Genomic DNA, 16389 nt, shown 5'->3' on the forward strand with positions numbered 1-16389 from the left:
TGACACACTCGGTGATTCTTACTTCTATCTGGTGTTTTTACCACATAATTCACTTCACTTAATTTCCTTTCAATCTGATAAGGTCCACAAAACCTTGCTTTTAAAGGTTCACCTACCACTGGTAACAATACTAAAACTTTATCTCCACTGGCAAAACTACGAACTTTAGATTTTTTGTCCGCTACCCGTTTCATCACATTTTGTGCAACTTTCAAATGTTGTCTAGCCAATTCACCTGCTCTATTTAATCATTCCCTAAAATTTGACACGTAATCCAATATTGTAATTTCCGATTTCTCGCTCACCAATTTTTCCTTAATCAATTTAAGCGGTCCTTTTACCTCATGACCAAAAATTAGTTCAAAAGGACTAAATTTGGTTGACTCATTAGGAGCATCCCTAATTGCAAACAGTACGAATGGAATTCCTTTATCCCAATCCTCTGGATAATCGTGACAATGCACCCTCAACATTGTCTTTAATGTCTGATGCCACCTTTCCAATGCTCCTTGCGATTCTGGATGGTACGCAGTTGATTTAAATTGTTTTATTCCTAAGCTATCCATAACTTCTTTGAATAACCTTGAGGTAAAATTTGATCCTTGATCCGATTGGATTTCTGTGGGTAGTCCATATCTAGTAAAGAATTTAAGTAACTCCTCCACAACCTTTTTAGCTGTAATATTACATACTGGAATAGTCTCTGGAAACCTAGAAGACACATCCATTATCGTCAAAAGATATTGATTCCCACTTTTTCTTTTCGGAAGCTGTCCTACGCAATCAATTAGGACCCTTGTAAATGGTTCCTCAAATGCTCGAATGGGTATTAAGGGTGCTGGTTTTATCACTGCTTGAGGTTTCCCTTTCACTTGACATGTGTGACATGATTGACAAAATTTAACTACATCTTTATGTAGTCCAGGCCAGGAAAAATGTTTTTGGATATTAGCTTGAATTTTCCTTCTGCCCAACTGACATCCCACTGGTACCTCATGTGCAACTCACAACACCTCCTTTCTATACCATACCAGCAACACTACTTGATGAACTTCTGCCCACTTTTAATCCGCGTGCATATGTAAAGGTCTCCATTTTCTCATCAAGACATTTTATGGTAATAACACTCTGGTATACACTCAGATTCCTCTTCCGTGTATGCTCTCTGATACATCCGTTTTATTTCTATAACTTTTTGTTGTAACTCCTCCAATGTTCCTGAACTAAAAATATCCGCCTCATTCTCCACCTGTTCTTGTTCTTTTTCAACCATCTGATCAAAAATTGTTTCTGATAAGTGCACTTCAACTTCATCTTCACTCTTCGATTTCTCCTCTTGTCTTAACCTGTGACTTTGCGACCTCGTTATTACACAATCTGGAAAAATCCCAAGATATTCATCCTTCAACACTTCAGTTGTCTGATTTTCCACTGACTTAGCCACCACAGTAGGCATCACTTCCATCTGCGATCCAGCTATATCATTACCCAAGATAAACTGTAATCCTGGACAAGATAGTTTCTCTATTACTCCTACTACCACTTCACTGGACTTTCCAACCTTACCTTGTATAATGGAACACTACTCCTCTCACCCTGAATTCCACGTATTACCATCTTTTCTGGCAACATTCTTCCCAAACTACATAACTCCTCATCTCTTACCATTAAAGATTGCCTAGCTCCTGTATCTTTTAAAATTGTGACTTCTTTACCTACTCCTCCTGATAAACATGAGTAAACTTTACCCACACAAGTAAATTCTTTAAAGAGGTCTGGCACCTTCTTATCAATCACCTCTTGAACAGTCTGTACAATCTTTTACACTTCCTTCGCTTCACTTGGGCTTTCCTTTACCACTTCAACAAACCCCACTGTCTTATCCTGTTTACCTCATCAGCCTTCCCAGTGCTTTTCTTCAACCACCAACACTGTGACTTTACATGGTCTAGTTTATTGCAGTGAAAACATTTGAAACTTTTCATTTCTTTTCCACCCTCCTGGATTTCTTTTTTAATCTGAGGTACACTCTCCTTATTATCTCCCATCAGATCACCTTTATTTTACCACTTGAGTATTTCTCATGTCCCCAGTTTCTATCCCTCATGAGCTGAAACTGATGTTGGAAACCAAGCTTTTATTTATGAACTAATTCATAACCATCTGCCATTTCTGCTGCTAACCTCGCAGTTTTAACCCTCTGCTCTTCCACATGAATTCTCACTACATCAGAAATTGAATGTTTACACTACTGCAAAAGTATAATTTCTCTGAGAGCTTCATGCGTTTGGCCTATTTTCAAAGCCCTTATCCACCTATCAAAATTACTCTGTTTGAGCCTTTCAAACTCCATGTATGTTTGACCAAACTCTTTCCTTAAATTTCTAAACCTTTGTCTGTAGACTTCAGGCAGGCACTAGTTCATATGCACCTAAAATGGATTTTTTCACCTCCTCATACGTCCCAGATACCTCCTCCGGTAGTGATGCAAACACTTCACTAGCTCTACCTACCAGCTTTGTTTGAATCAGTAATACCCACATTTCTTGTGGCCATTTCATTTGTTTAGCTACCTTCTCAAATGAAATGAAAAAAGCTTCCACTTCCTTCTCGTCAAATCTTGGCAATGCTTGGACATATTTAAAATCGATCCTCACCAAGTCTTTGGCTTTGACGCTCTTTCTCACTATCCTCATCACTGTCATCTAACTGTACGTTTCCCTTTACGTCTGCCAATTTTAACCGACTGTTATGTTTCATAGCCATTTTCTGAATTCAAACTCTCTCTTTTTCTTTTTCTCTCATTGCATATTCAAGCTGCTTTAATTCTTTTTCATGTTCAAGTGCTTAATCTGCAACTGGATCTTTGCCATTTCTAATGACTCAGAATGCATCTCAGGCTAATTTAAATGCTTAGCCACCGCCATAATTACCTCATCTTTTCACATTTTGTCAGATAATGTTAACTGCAATGCTTTTGCCAAATCTAACAGCCTGTTTTTAGTCTCTGTCTGTAAGGTACTGCGTGTGACCGTCTCCACCCCCAAAAACTTCTGAGCCTCTGAAAGAGCCATTGTCCACAATACACACCCCACTTAAACTAAAATACCACACCTGAAAAGCAACCACAATATGCGCACCCCTCACTGTCTTTAAGTTCACTAAGCCAATCCAATAGATAGACTTTGATCACGGATGAGCCACCAATTGTTATGGGCCAGGGTTTAGAGAACCCCAAAGTGTATCATGGAGTTCACCTGACACACAACTTTTAATAGATTGTGGTATGGGGAGCCCACGGTTCACTCTCCAGGTGTGGTACAGCAGAAAATGGACCAGTGGTTTTTAAACAAAACAATGTTTATTCTATGAACTCAAGTTAACCTTTTTAAAACAAACATTGAATATCTCAGCAACCAGTAAATCAAATACACCCCCCCAAAGAATACAACACTAAGTTATCTGTATGCTGTCCTCTTAACATCCAAAAGACTTAACAAACCTTCAAACAAGAGCACATCAGGGTCGACATTCAATACTGAGATCATTTATAATTCTGAATTTACCAACTGATCCATGGATAGTCATTGGATGGCAGAGACCAACCACAGTGCAGCTCACAGAAAACCACAGACACACCCAAGCTTTTTCTCAAACTAAACTAAAAAGCAGAAGTAGAGTTCAGCTCCACCCACACTCTGACATCACTCCAGTAACATGAGCAGCTCCATTTCTTTAAGGTACATTTCTTAAACACCCATTTCTTAAAGGGTACTCTCACATGACAACCCCTAAATAGACAAAAGAGACATCCAGCTCAAGATATTGGGAAAGTTACTAAATGCTTCATTTTAAGGAAGATCCGAAAGGAGGGGAGGAAGGTGGAAATGTTTAAGGGGAAAATTTCAGAGGTTAGTATCGAGGGGCTGAATTTTAAACCAAGCCCCCATCCCTGTCACCCATTCCAGTGGATTCTGAGGCCAGGGGCACCGGGGGCTGGATAATTAGATGAACAGGAATCCCTCCAGGATCCTGTCCGACATGGTTACGATTTTACGCCGGGGTGGGCAGAGCCTCAGACAGGAAGTCCATTCTTGCCTCAATTAAGTCCCTTAAATGGTCACATAATAACCACTTCAGTGCCTTTTCCTTAATTGTTAGGATGGCAGGTAGATAATAGATAGGGGGGTGGGATGGGCAAACTCAAGATTGAACAAAGTTTGATCCTGGGTGGGAGTGGCGGGGCTGCCTCCATCTGAAGCCACCTTCTGACTAGGAGTGCTCTCCCCTAAGAGCTCAGTGGCCACTGGACTTCACTTCCACCCACTTGACCTTTCACTCAAGAGACAAATTTCCCCACTCATGACTCCCTTAGGCACTCCCTACCCATGCCCCAAACTAACATAACCACCCTTGACCCCTGCCACTTACCTGTCCTCCAGTTCCTGGTACTTATTTCTAAGCAGCTGTCTGCAGTGCCTTTTCTGGCTACTGCAATGCTGTTCTTGGAATGACTTCCTCCGAGTGATGGACTGGCACCATCCTGAAAATTGTCCCCAAGTTGATAAAAGGGATGGGACAAAGTGAGTGGGGAGGATTGTCATGTGAGAGTACCTTTAAGAAATGGGTGTTTATTACTGCAGTGATGTCAGAGAGTGGGTAGAGCTGGGCTGTCTGTCAACTTTTTACTTTCGCTTGAGGCATTTTGCTGCAGGGTGGGTTTGGTTTCATTTTAGTTTTGGAGAAGCTGCAATCACAGCAGGATGTGTGTGAATCTCTGCAATTTGCCTGTCCATTTGCTGATTTCAACGTGGTAACTGTTCTCAGTAGTGAATTTAAACCTGAGGTGCTTCTGTTGAAAGGTTTTGGTTTAAGTCTTATGGATGTTAAAAGGGAAGTAAGAATTACTAAGTGTTGTATTCTTTGGGGGTTGTATTTGAATTGATAGTTGCTAAGATGTTCACTGTATGTTGTAAAAAGATTAACTTGAGTTCATAGAATAAACAGTGTTTTGCTTAAAAAATACTTTCCATTTCTGCTGTACCACAACTGTAGAGTGGGCCGTGTGCTCCCCATACCACAATCTATTAAAAGTTGTGGGTCAAGTGAACTCCATGATACACTTTGGGGTTCTCTAAACCCTGGGCCATAACAAATTGGGGGCTCGAGGGGGATAGAAGTCTGTCTATTGGATTGACTTAGTGAACTTAAACACAGTGAGGGGTGAGCATATTGTGGTTGCTTTTCAGGTGTGGTATCCCAGTTTAAGTGGGGAGTGTGTTGTGGACAATGGCTCTTTCAGAGGCTCTGATGTTTTTGGGGGTGGAGACGGTTACACGCAGTACCTTTTGGACAGAGACTAAAAGCAGACTTTTAGATTTGGCAAAAACATTTCAGTTAACATTACCTGACAAAATGCGAAAAGATGAGGTAATTATGGCGGTGGCTAAGCATTTAAAGTTGCCTGAGATACAGTCTGACTCATTGGAAATGGCAAAAATTCAGTTACAAATTAAACAAATGGATTATGAGAAAGAATTAAAGCAGCTTCAATACGAAAGGGATGAAAAAGAAAGAGAGAGTGGAAAAAGTAATAGAGAGGAAAAAGAAAGAGAGGAAAAGGAAAAGGAGAGAGAAGAAAGGAAAAAAGAAAGAATAGCCTGAGCATAACAAAAAGAAAGAGAAAGAGTGATACAGATCAGGGAAAAAGATAAAGAGAGAGAGTTTGAACTTCGGAAAATGGCCATGAAACATGACAGTCAGTTAAAATTGGCAGACGTAAAGGGAAATGTACAGTTGGATGATAGTGATGAGGATAGTGAGAAAGAGCATCAAAGTCGAAGGCTTGGTGGGGATCTATTTAAATATGTACACGCATTGCCAAGGTTTGACGAGAAGGAGGTAGAAGCCTTTTTCATTTCATTTGAGAAGGTAGCTAAACAAATGAAATGACTGTTTAACAACCTCCTTACCTTGCAGGTCAGCTGGGAGTTGGAGAGAGAGAGAGCCGGGACATTGAAAACAGCGCGGGAGATTTAAAAAGCGCGGGAGCTGCGAGTCAGAGCGGAGAGTTAAAAGTTCACGGCCTGGGAGAGGTAAGTACTGTTTAAAAACCTCCTTACCTTGCAGGTCAGCTGTTAGTTTCAGGAGATCAGTGTCGGGAGCAGGCCTATTGGCTGACTGTAAATCAGGAAGGATACAAAAGGTGTGGCTGAAGTGCCTTTAGAAACAGAGTGCTGGAAGCAAACTATCAGTGTATCTGAGTTTGGGTAAGGCTGAGTTCGGGTAAGAGGTGAGTGAGGGCTGTGTTTTTTTGGAGTTTGGTGTTTGGGGTTGAGTTTCCAGAAAAAAAAACCCAATTAAGTAAATTAATTAACTAGTTAAGGGAATTTGGTGCTCATCTTAAGGAGGTGCAGAGAAGCAGACCTGTGAGGGAGTCTCGGGAGCAATTACATCACAGCCAGCAGGTAAGTGAGTGGTTTGTGACTGGTAAGTGATTTCTCTCTTTGACTTTCTCTTAGCTGTGTAGTGTAGTTCAAATTTAACTTCAGGTTTAAGTCATGGCAGGAGAGCTCAGACCCGTGTCATGCTCCTCTTGTGAGATGTGGCAAGTCAGGGACCCTTCTGGTGTCCCTGACTCCTTCATCTGCAAGAAGTGTGTCCAACTGCAGCTCCTGTTAGACCGCTTGACGGCTCTGGAGCTGCGGATGGATTCACTTTGGAGCATCCGCGATGCTGAGGAAGTTGTGGATAGCACATTCAGTGAGTTGGTCACACCGCAGATTAAAATTACTGAGGCAGATAGGGAATGGGTGACCAACAGACAGAGGAAGAGTAGGAAGGCAGTGCAGGGATCCCCTGCGGTCATCTCCCTCCAAAACAGATTTACCGTTTTGGAAACTGTTGGGGGAGATGGCTCACCAGGGGAAGGTGGCAGCAGCCAGGTTCATGGCACCGTGGCTGGCTCTGCTGCACAGAAGGGCGGGAAAAAGAGTGGCAGAGCTATAGTGATAGGGGATTCAATTGTAAGGGGAATAGACAGGCGTTTCTGCGGACGCAAACGAGAATCCAGGTTGGTATGTTGCCTCCCTGGTGCAAAGGTCAAGGATGTCTCGGAGCGGCTGCAGGGCATTCTGGAGGGGGAGGGTGAACAGCCAGCTGTCGTGGTGCACATAGGCACCAACGATATAGGTACAAAAATGGGATGAGGTCCTACAAGCTGAATTTAGGGAGTTAGGAGTTAAACTAAAAAGTAGGACCTCAAAGGTAGTAATCTCAGGATTGCTACCAGTGCCACGTGATAGTCAGAGTAGGAATGACAGGATAGCTAGGATGAATACGTGGCTTGAGAGATGGTGCAAGAGGGAGGGTTTCAAATTCCTGGGACATTGGAACCGGTTCTGGGGGAGGTGGGACCTGTACAAATCGGACAGTCTGCATCTGGGTGGGACCGGAACCAATGTTCTCGGGGGGGTGTTTGCTAGTGCAGTTGGGGAGGGTTTAAACTAATGTGGCAGGGGGATGGGAACCGATGTAGGAAGTCAGTGGGGACGGAAACAAAAGGCAGGAAGGGAGAGTGTGGAAAGCATGACCAGAGAAAGCAGGGCAGAGAGCAAGGAAAGTCTACATTAAACTGCATTTATTTCAATGCAAGGGGCCTGACGGGCAAAGCGGATTAACTCAGGGCATGGATAGGCACATGGGACTGGGATATTATAGCTATGACTGAAACATGGCTAAGGGAGGGGCAGGACTGGCAGCTCAATGTTCCGGGGTACAGATGCTATAGAAAGGATAGAACAGGAGGTAAGAGAGGAGGGGGAGTGGCGTTTTTGATTAGGGAGAACATCACGGCAGTACTTAGAGGGGATATATTCGAGGGTTCACCCACTGAGTCTATATGGGTGGAACTGAAAAATAAGAAGGGAGAGATCACCTTGATAGGCCCCCAAATAGTCAGCGGGAAATTGAGGAGCAAATATGTAAGGAGATTACAGATAGCTGCAAGAATAATAGGGTGGTAATAGTAGGGGACTTTAACTTTCCCAACCTTGACTGGGACAGCCATAGCATTAGGGGCTTGGATGGAGGGAAATTTGTTGAGTGTATTCAGGAGGAATTTCTCATTCAGTATGTGGATGGACCGACTAGAGAGGGGGCTAAACTTGACCTTGGGAAATAAGGAAGGGCAAGTGACAGAAGTGTTAGTGAGGGATCACTTTGGGACAAGTGACCATAACTCCATTAGTTTTAAGATAGCTATGGAGAATGATAGGTCTGGCCCAAGAGTTAAAATTCTTAATTGGGGCAAGGCCAATTTTGATGGTATCAGACAGGAACTTTCAGAGGTAGATTGGGGGAGACTGTTGGCAGGCAAAGGGACGGCTGGTAAATGGGAGGCTTTTAAAAATGTGTTAACCAGGGTTCAGGGTAAGCACATTCCCTTTAGAGTGAAGGGCAAGGCTGGTAGAAGTAGGGATGACTCAAGATATTGAGACTCTGGTCAAAAAAAAGAAGGAGGCATATGACGTACATAAACAACTGGGATCAAGTGGATCCCCTGAAGAGTATAGAGATTGTCGAAATAGAGTTAAGAGGGAAATCAGGAGGGCAAAAAGGGGACATGAAATTGCTTTGGCAAATAATGCAAAGGAGAATCCAAAGAGCTTCTACAGATACATAAAGGGAAAAAGAGTAACTAGGGACAGAGTAGGGCCTCTTAAGGATCAAGAAGGACATCTATGTGCAGAGCCACAAGAGTTGGGTGAGATCCTGAATGAATATTTCTCATCGGTATTCACGGTGGAGAAAGGCATGGATGTTAGGAAACTAAGGGAAATAAATAGTGATGTCTTGAGAAGTGTGCATATTACAGAGGAGGAGGTGCTGGAAGTCTTAAAGCGCATCAAGGTAGATAAATCCCCGGGACCTGATGAAATGTATCCCAGGATGTTGAGGGAGGCAAGGGAGGAAATTGCGGGTCCCCTAACAGAGATATTTGAATCATCGGCAGCCACAGGTGAGGTGCCTGAAGATTGGAGAGTGGCGAATGTTGTGCCCTTGTTTAAGAAGGGCAGCAGGGAAAAGCCTGGGAACTACAGACCGGTGAGCCTAACGTCTGTAGTAGGTAAGTTGCTAGAAGGTATTCTGAGAGACAGGATCTCCAAGCATTTAGAGAGGCAAGGACTGATTCGGGGCAGTCAGCATGGCTTTGTGCGTGGAAAATCATGTCTCACAAATTTGATTGAGTTTTTTGAGGGGGTGACCAAGAAGGTAGATGAGGGCAGTGCAGTAGACGTTGTCTACATGGACTTTAGCAAAGCCTTTGACAAGGTACCGCATGGTAGGTTGTTGCAGGAGGTTAAACCTCACGGGATCCAGGGGGAGGTTGCCAATTGGATTCAAAATTGGCTGGACGACAGAAGACAGAGGGTGGTTGTAGAGGGTTGTTTTTCAAACTGGAGGCCTGTGACCAGTGGTGTGCCTCAGGGATTGGTGCTGGGTCCACTGTTATTTGTGATTTATATTAATGATTTGGATGAGAATTTAGGAGGCATGGTTAGTAAGTTTGCAGATGACACCAAGATTGGTGGCACAGTGGATAGTGAAGAAGGTTATCTAGGATTGCAACGGGATCTTGATCAATTAGGCCAGTGGGCCGACGAATGGCAGATGGAGTTTAATTTAGATAAATGTGAGGTGATGCATTTTGGCAGATCGAATCAGGCCAGGACCTACTCAGTTAATGGTATGGCGTTGGGGAGAGTTATGGAACAAAGAGATCTAGGAGTACAGGTTCATAGCTCCTTGAAGGTGGAGTCGCAGGTGGACAGGGTGGTGAAGAAGGCATTCGGCATGCTTGGTTTCATTGGTCAGAACATTGAATACAGGAGTTAGGACGTCTTGTTGAAGTTGTACAAGACATTGGTACGGCCACACTTGGAATACTGTGTGCAGTTCTGGTCACCTTATTATAGAAAGGATATTATTAAACTAGAAAGAGTGCAGAAAAGATTTACTAGGATGTTACCGGGACTTGATGGTTCGAGTTATAAGGAGAGGCTGGATAGACTGGGACTTTTTTCCCTGGAGCGTAGGAGGCTTAGGGGTGATCTTATAGAGGTCTATAAAATAATGAGGGGCATAGATAAGGTAGATAGTCAACATCTTTTCCCAAAGGTAGGGGAGTCTAAAACTAGAGGGCATAGGTTTAAGGTGAGAGGGGAGAGATTCAGAAGGGCCCAGAGGGGCAATTTCTTCACTCAGAGGGTAGTGAGTGTCTGGAATGTGCTGCCAGAGGTAGTAGTAGAGGCGGGTACAATTGTGTCTTTTAAAAAGCATTTAGATAGTTACATGGGTAAGATGGGTATAGAGGGTTATGGGCCAAGTGCGGGCAACTGGGACTAGCTTAATGGTAAAAACTGGACGGCATGGACTGGTTGGGCCGAAGGGCCTGTTTCCATGCTGTAAACTTCTATGATTCTATCTATGATTCTAGGAGATGTGGGTATTACTGATTCAAACAAAGCTGGTAGGTAGAGCTAGTGAAGTGTTTGCATCACTACCGGAGAAGGTATCTGGGGCGTATGAGGTGAAAAAATCCATCTTAGGTGCCTATGAACTAGTGCCTGAAGCTTACAGACAAAAGTTTAGAAATTTAAGGAAAGAATTTGGTCAAACATACATGGAGTTTGAAAGGCTCAAACAGAGTAATTTTGATAGGTGGATAAGGTTTTGAAAATAGACCAAACATATGAAGCTCTCAGAGAAATTATACTTTTGGAGGAGTTTAAAAATTCAATTCCTGATGTAGTGACAACTCATGTGGACGAGCAGAGGGTTAAAACTGCGAGATTAACAGCAGAAATGGCAGCTGATTTTGAATTAGTTCTTAAAACAAAGCTTGGTTTCCGACATCAGTTTCAGCCTGTGAGGGATAGAAACTGGGGACATGAAAAATACTCAAAGGGTAAAGGTAAAGGTGATCAGATGGTAGAATAAGGAGAGTGTACCTCAGGTTTAAAAAGAAATCCAGGAGGGTGGAAGAGACATGAAAAGTTTCAAATGTTTTCACTGTAATATACTCGGCCATGTAAAGTCACAGTGATGGTGATTGAAGAAAAGCACTGGGAAGGCTGATGTGGTAAAACAGGATAAGACAGTGGGGTTTGTTAAACTGGTAAAGGAAAGCCCAAGTGAAGTGAAGAGGTGCAAAAGACTGTACAGCCTGATCAAGAGGTAATTGATAAGAAGGTGCCAGATGTCTTTGAAGAAATGACTTGTGTGGGTAAAGTTTACTCATGTGTATCAGGAGGGGCAGGTAAAGAAGTCACAATTTTAAGAGATACGGGAGCTAGTCAATCTTTAATCGTATGAGATGAGGAGTTATGTAGTTTGGCAAGAATATTGCCAGAAAAGGTGGTAATATGTGGAATTCAGGGTGAGGGGAGTAGTGTTCCATTATATAAGGTAAGGTTGGAAAGTCCAGTGAAGAGTGGTGAAGTGGTAGTAGGAGTAATAGAGAAACTATCTTGTCCAGGAATACAGTTTATCTTGGGTAATGATATAGCTGGATCGCAGGTGGGAGTGCTGCCTACTGTGGTGGATAAGCCAGTGGAAAATCAGACAACTGAAGTGTTGAAGGACGAATATCCTGGGATTTTTCCGGATTGTGTAATAACGAGGTCGCAAAGTCACAAGTTAAGACAAGCGGAGAAATCAAAAAGTGAAGATGAAGTTGAAGTGCAATTATCAGAAATAATTTTTGATCAGATGGTTGAAAAACAACAAGTACAGGTGGAGGATGAGGCGGATTTTTTTAGTTCAGGAAAACTGGCGGAGTTACAACAAAAAGACATTGAACAAAAACGGATGTATCAGAAAGCACATACGGAAGAGGAATCTGAGTGTATACCAGAGTGTTATCACCGTAAAAGTAATGTCTTGTTGAGAAGATGGAGACCTTTACATATGCAGGCAGATGAAAAGTGGGTAGAAGATCATCAAGTAGTATTGCTGGTAAGGTATGGAAAGGAGGTGTTGCGAGTTGCACATGAGGTACCAGTGGGAGGTCATTTTGGAATAAGGAAAACTCAAGCTAAAATACAAAAGCATTTTTCCTGGCCTGGACTACATAAAGATGTAGTTAAATTTTGTCAATCGTGTCACACATGTCAAGTGATAGGGTAACTTCAAGCAGTGATAAAACCAGCATCCTTAATACCCATTCCAGTATTTGACGAACCCTTTACAAGGGTCCTAATTGATTGCGTTGGACCGCTTCCTAAAACGAAAAGTGGGAATCAATATCTTTTTTTTAAATAAACAATCTTAATGAGGTATTTTTGGCATTACAAGCAACAACAGTATAAATACAGTGCACAAAGAACAATAAACATAGTGCAAACACCGACACCCGTCCCTCCAAGAGCTGCCAATTAACCCCCTATTCTACGCTAGCCTAGCCCCCCTCCCACAGCACCACCACCCCCCCCCCCCCCCCCCCCCGCTGGCATTTAATTCTCCGCAAAGAAGTCGATGAGTGGTTGCCACCTCCGGGCGAACCCTAACACTGACCTTCTCAAGGTGAACTTAAATCTTCTCCAGGCCGAGAAAGCTCGCCATGTCGGTTAACCAGGCCTCTGACTTCGGGGGCTTTGAGTCCCTCCAAGCGAATAATAATATCCGTCTCTAGGCAACCAGGGAGCACTAAAATAATACCAGGACCAGACTGATGCTCCCACTGCTCCAACATGCCTCCTCCACTGACCCCCGATCCTCAAATCCGCCACCACCACGGGACTGGTGGAATATCTCACCGGCGGGAACGACAGAGGTGCCGTTATCAACGCCCCCAAGCTGGTGCCCCTACATAAAGCTGCGGGAATCAATATCTTTTGACTGTAATGGATGTGTCTACTAGGTTTCCAGAGGCCATTCCAGTATGTAATATTACAGCTAAAAAGATTGTGGAGGAGTTACTCAAATTCTTTACGAGATAGGGACTACCCACAGAAATACAATCATACCAAGGATCAAATTTTACCTCAAGGTTATTCAAAGAAGTTATGGATAGCTTAGGAATAAAACAACTTAAATTAACCACGTACCATCCAGAATCGCAGGGAGCATTAGAAAGGTGGCATCAGACATTAAAGACAATGTTGAGGGCTTATTGTCAAGATTATCCAGAGGATTGGGATAAAGGAATTCCATTCGTACTGTTTGCAATTAGGGATGCTCCTAATGAGTCAACCAAATTCAATCCTTTTGAACTAATTTTTGATCATGAGGTAAGGGGACCACCTAAATTGATTAAGGAAAAATTGGTGGGTGAGAAATCGGAACTTACATTATTGGATTACGTGTCAAATTTTAGGGAACTTTTAAATAGAGCAAGTGAATTGGCTAGACAACATTTAAAAGTTCCACATAATGTAATGAAACGGGTAGCGGACAAGAAATCCAAAGTTGGTAGTTTTGCCAATGGAGATAAAGTTTTAGTATTGTTACCAGTGGTAGGTGAACCTTTAAAAGCAAGGTTTTGTGGACCTTATCAGATTGAAAGGAAATTAAGTGAAGTGAATTATGTGGTAAAAACACCAGATAGAAGGAAAACTCACTGAGTGTGTCATGTGAATATGCTTAAAATACTTTGAAAGGGAAGGAGAGAAAAAGGAGGAGGTTTTAATGATTCTAACTCAAAGTGATGAACCAAATCCAGATGACTGTGAATTTGACATATCTCAAATTAAATTGGAAAACGAGGATGTTCTTAAAAATTGGGATAAATTGTTGAGTTACCTTCCAGAGGAAAAACAATCTGACCTGAAAGAATCAGATATCACATGGGCAAGTTTGTAGACGTAAATTGGGAAGTACGAAAATGGCTATACATGATGTAGATGTGGGAAATGCTGTTCCAATCAAACATATTTTGATATCTTCAAATGTCACTATTGCTGCATTGTAATGCAATGATTTATCATAAGGATCTGTCCTGCAAAGGGAATTGACCCCTACATTGTGATAGAGTATAGTTTTATTCATAGTTTTATTCATAGCACTATGGCTTCACAGCGCCAGGGTCCCAGGTTCGATTCCCCGCTGTGTCACTGTCTGTGCGGAGTCTGCACGTTCTCCCAGTGTCTGCGTGGGTTTCCTCTGGGTGCTCCTGTTTCCTCCCACAGTCCAAAAACGTGCAGGTAAGGTGGATTGGCCATGCTAAATTGCCATTCGTGTCCAAAAAGTTTAGGAGGGACTATTGGGTTATGGGGATAGTGTGGAAGTGAGGGCTGAAGTGGGTTGGTGCAGACTCGATGGGCCAAATGGCCTCCTTCTGCACTGTATGTTCTATGTTCTATGTAGTGGCTCGATTAATGCATATAGCTAAGAAGCTAAATATTAAAAGTGTCTTGACTGTGGGAACTCAGTCATTGTCTCATATAATGAATTAACCATTGTATTCCTGTGTATTCAGCACTGAGAATGTATTGTTCTCTGTCTAATGAACTAACCAAATAAGGTCTCCGTCAAGCTGTAAAACATAGCAAAGTGTGAGAAAACATATCTAGTAATTTTTGTAAGACACTAAGCTAGCTTTGATAGGCACCAGCCAATCTGATGTAATGTCCAATGTTGGATTAACAAATCATCCTATAGGTAACAGGCATACATTTGAACAAACCACGAGGTCACAACTGAGAATTAGAAGCTAATAAAAGTAAATGAGGGGTTAAACCAGAGATAAGGGGCTGGGTTCTCCAATTTTGAGGCTAAGTCCCCACCCCGACATGAGAACGGTGGCATTTTACAATCCAAATACGGAGTAAAATGGCCACCGACCCTCCGTTTGGCTGGGGGCTAGCATGCAGGCAGCAGAGAGCACCCGGCTCTTGCAGGGGGCGGAGAATCGCGAAAATAGCGCCGCCCCCAATTTGGTCGTAAAAGAGTATTCTCTAGCCTATCGCCGAACGCGATTTTAGCATCGGCGACCGGGAAATCCCGCCCCAGAACTTCCTTAAAAGTAGGACCTCATGGTTGAGCTCCTTGTTCCTGGATTCTTGAATTATCTATCTGTCTGTTTGTGTTTAAAGTGATTTCTTTTGTGCTTAATGCTTTTGCCATGTGCTTGACTTTTTTATGTATTGTTTGATTGTTTGTTTTTAAGTTTTTATTCAGTTCTTATTCAAGTTGATACCAGTGAGTAATAAGCAATAAAGTCATATTTTTGACACATCCCGCCAACCGGACTAACGATTCCTATTAGAAGAGAAACATGAGAATCCCAACACATTGACCAAATGGGTTAATTGTTCACATGCATTACAGTTTTTCTCTAACGGAAGGTGTATTATGTTAAAAAGTGTCAAAAAAATAACACTTCCCAACTATCATGTTTGTGCTGATTTAATTGTGCTGGCATATTTTTAAAAAACGTATTCTGGGATAGAAAATATGGTCTGCATCCACTCCTCCTGGATTGATTCACAGGCATTCTGCTTTGAAATGGAAATAGATATCTGTTCTGTCTGGAGCTGAAACATTTTGTTATGACAGCTGCTCCATTATGAATGCTTGGCTGGGTTTCAAAAGCTAAATCTCAGCAGGGGCAATTTCTAACCAATAACTATTGGAAATTTTACAAGCCTATAATAGGCTTTGATATGCTTTCTTGCTTGTTTACAAACCTAATACGAACTTTTCTATTTCAGAAGCATTGCACCACTTAACGGATTACAACTTATTTTTCCTTTGCGTTTTTTTTGTCTGGTGTCAATGTTGGGGAGTTTGACATCAGGGTTTCCATCGGTTGTTAGAGGTTTAATGCTTTTCCCATTAAAACGATTCCCATTGCTATTGAATGGCTCCTGAGAAGTGTACATCGTGTATATTGGGTGAGTGACTATGGAAGATGTGAGGGGGAAAATAGGGTAGCATGGGTAATATGAGAAGGCGTAGGGTGACATGGTGGTTTAGAGGGGGCATGGGAAATGTGAAGTGGCTCAGAAGAATTTGAGAGGGCATGGGGTTCATTGAAGGTATAGAAGTGGTATGGCAGAAAGTGAGGTGGCATGAAGTAACATCAAGGTATGTGAGGTGGCATGGGTAGAATATAAGAACATAAGAACTAGGAGTAGGCCATCTGGCCCCTCAAGCCTGCTCCGCTATTCAATGAGGTCATGACTGATCTTTTGTGGACTCAGCTCCACTTTCTGTCCTGAGCACCGTACCCCTTAATCCCTTTATTCTTCAAAAAACTATCTATCTTTATCTTAAAAACATTTAATGAAGGAGCCACAACTGCTTCACTGGGCAACAAATTCCATAGATTCACAACCCTTTGGGTGAAGAAGTTCCTCCTAAACCCAGTCCTAAATCTACTTCCTC

The sequence above is a fragment of the Scyliorhinus torazame genome, chromosome 11 (genome assembly GCF_047496885.1).
Source record: "Scyliorhinus torazame isolate Kashiwa2021f chromosome 11, sScyTor2.1, whole genome shotgun sequence".
NCBI lineage: Eukaryota > Metazoa > Chordata > Chondrichthyes > Carcharhiniformes > Scyliorhinidae > Scyliorhinus > Scyliorhinus torazame.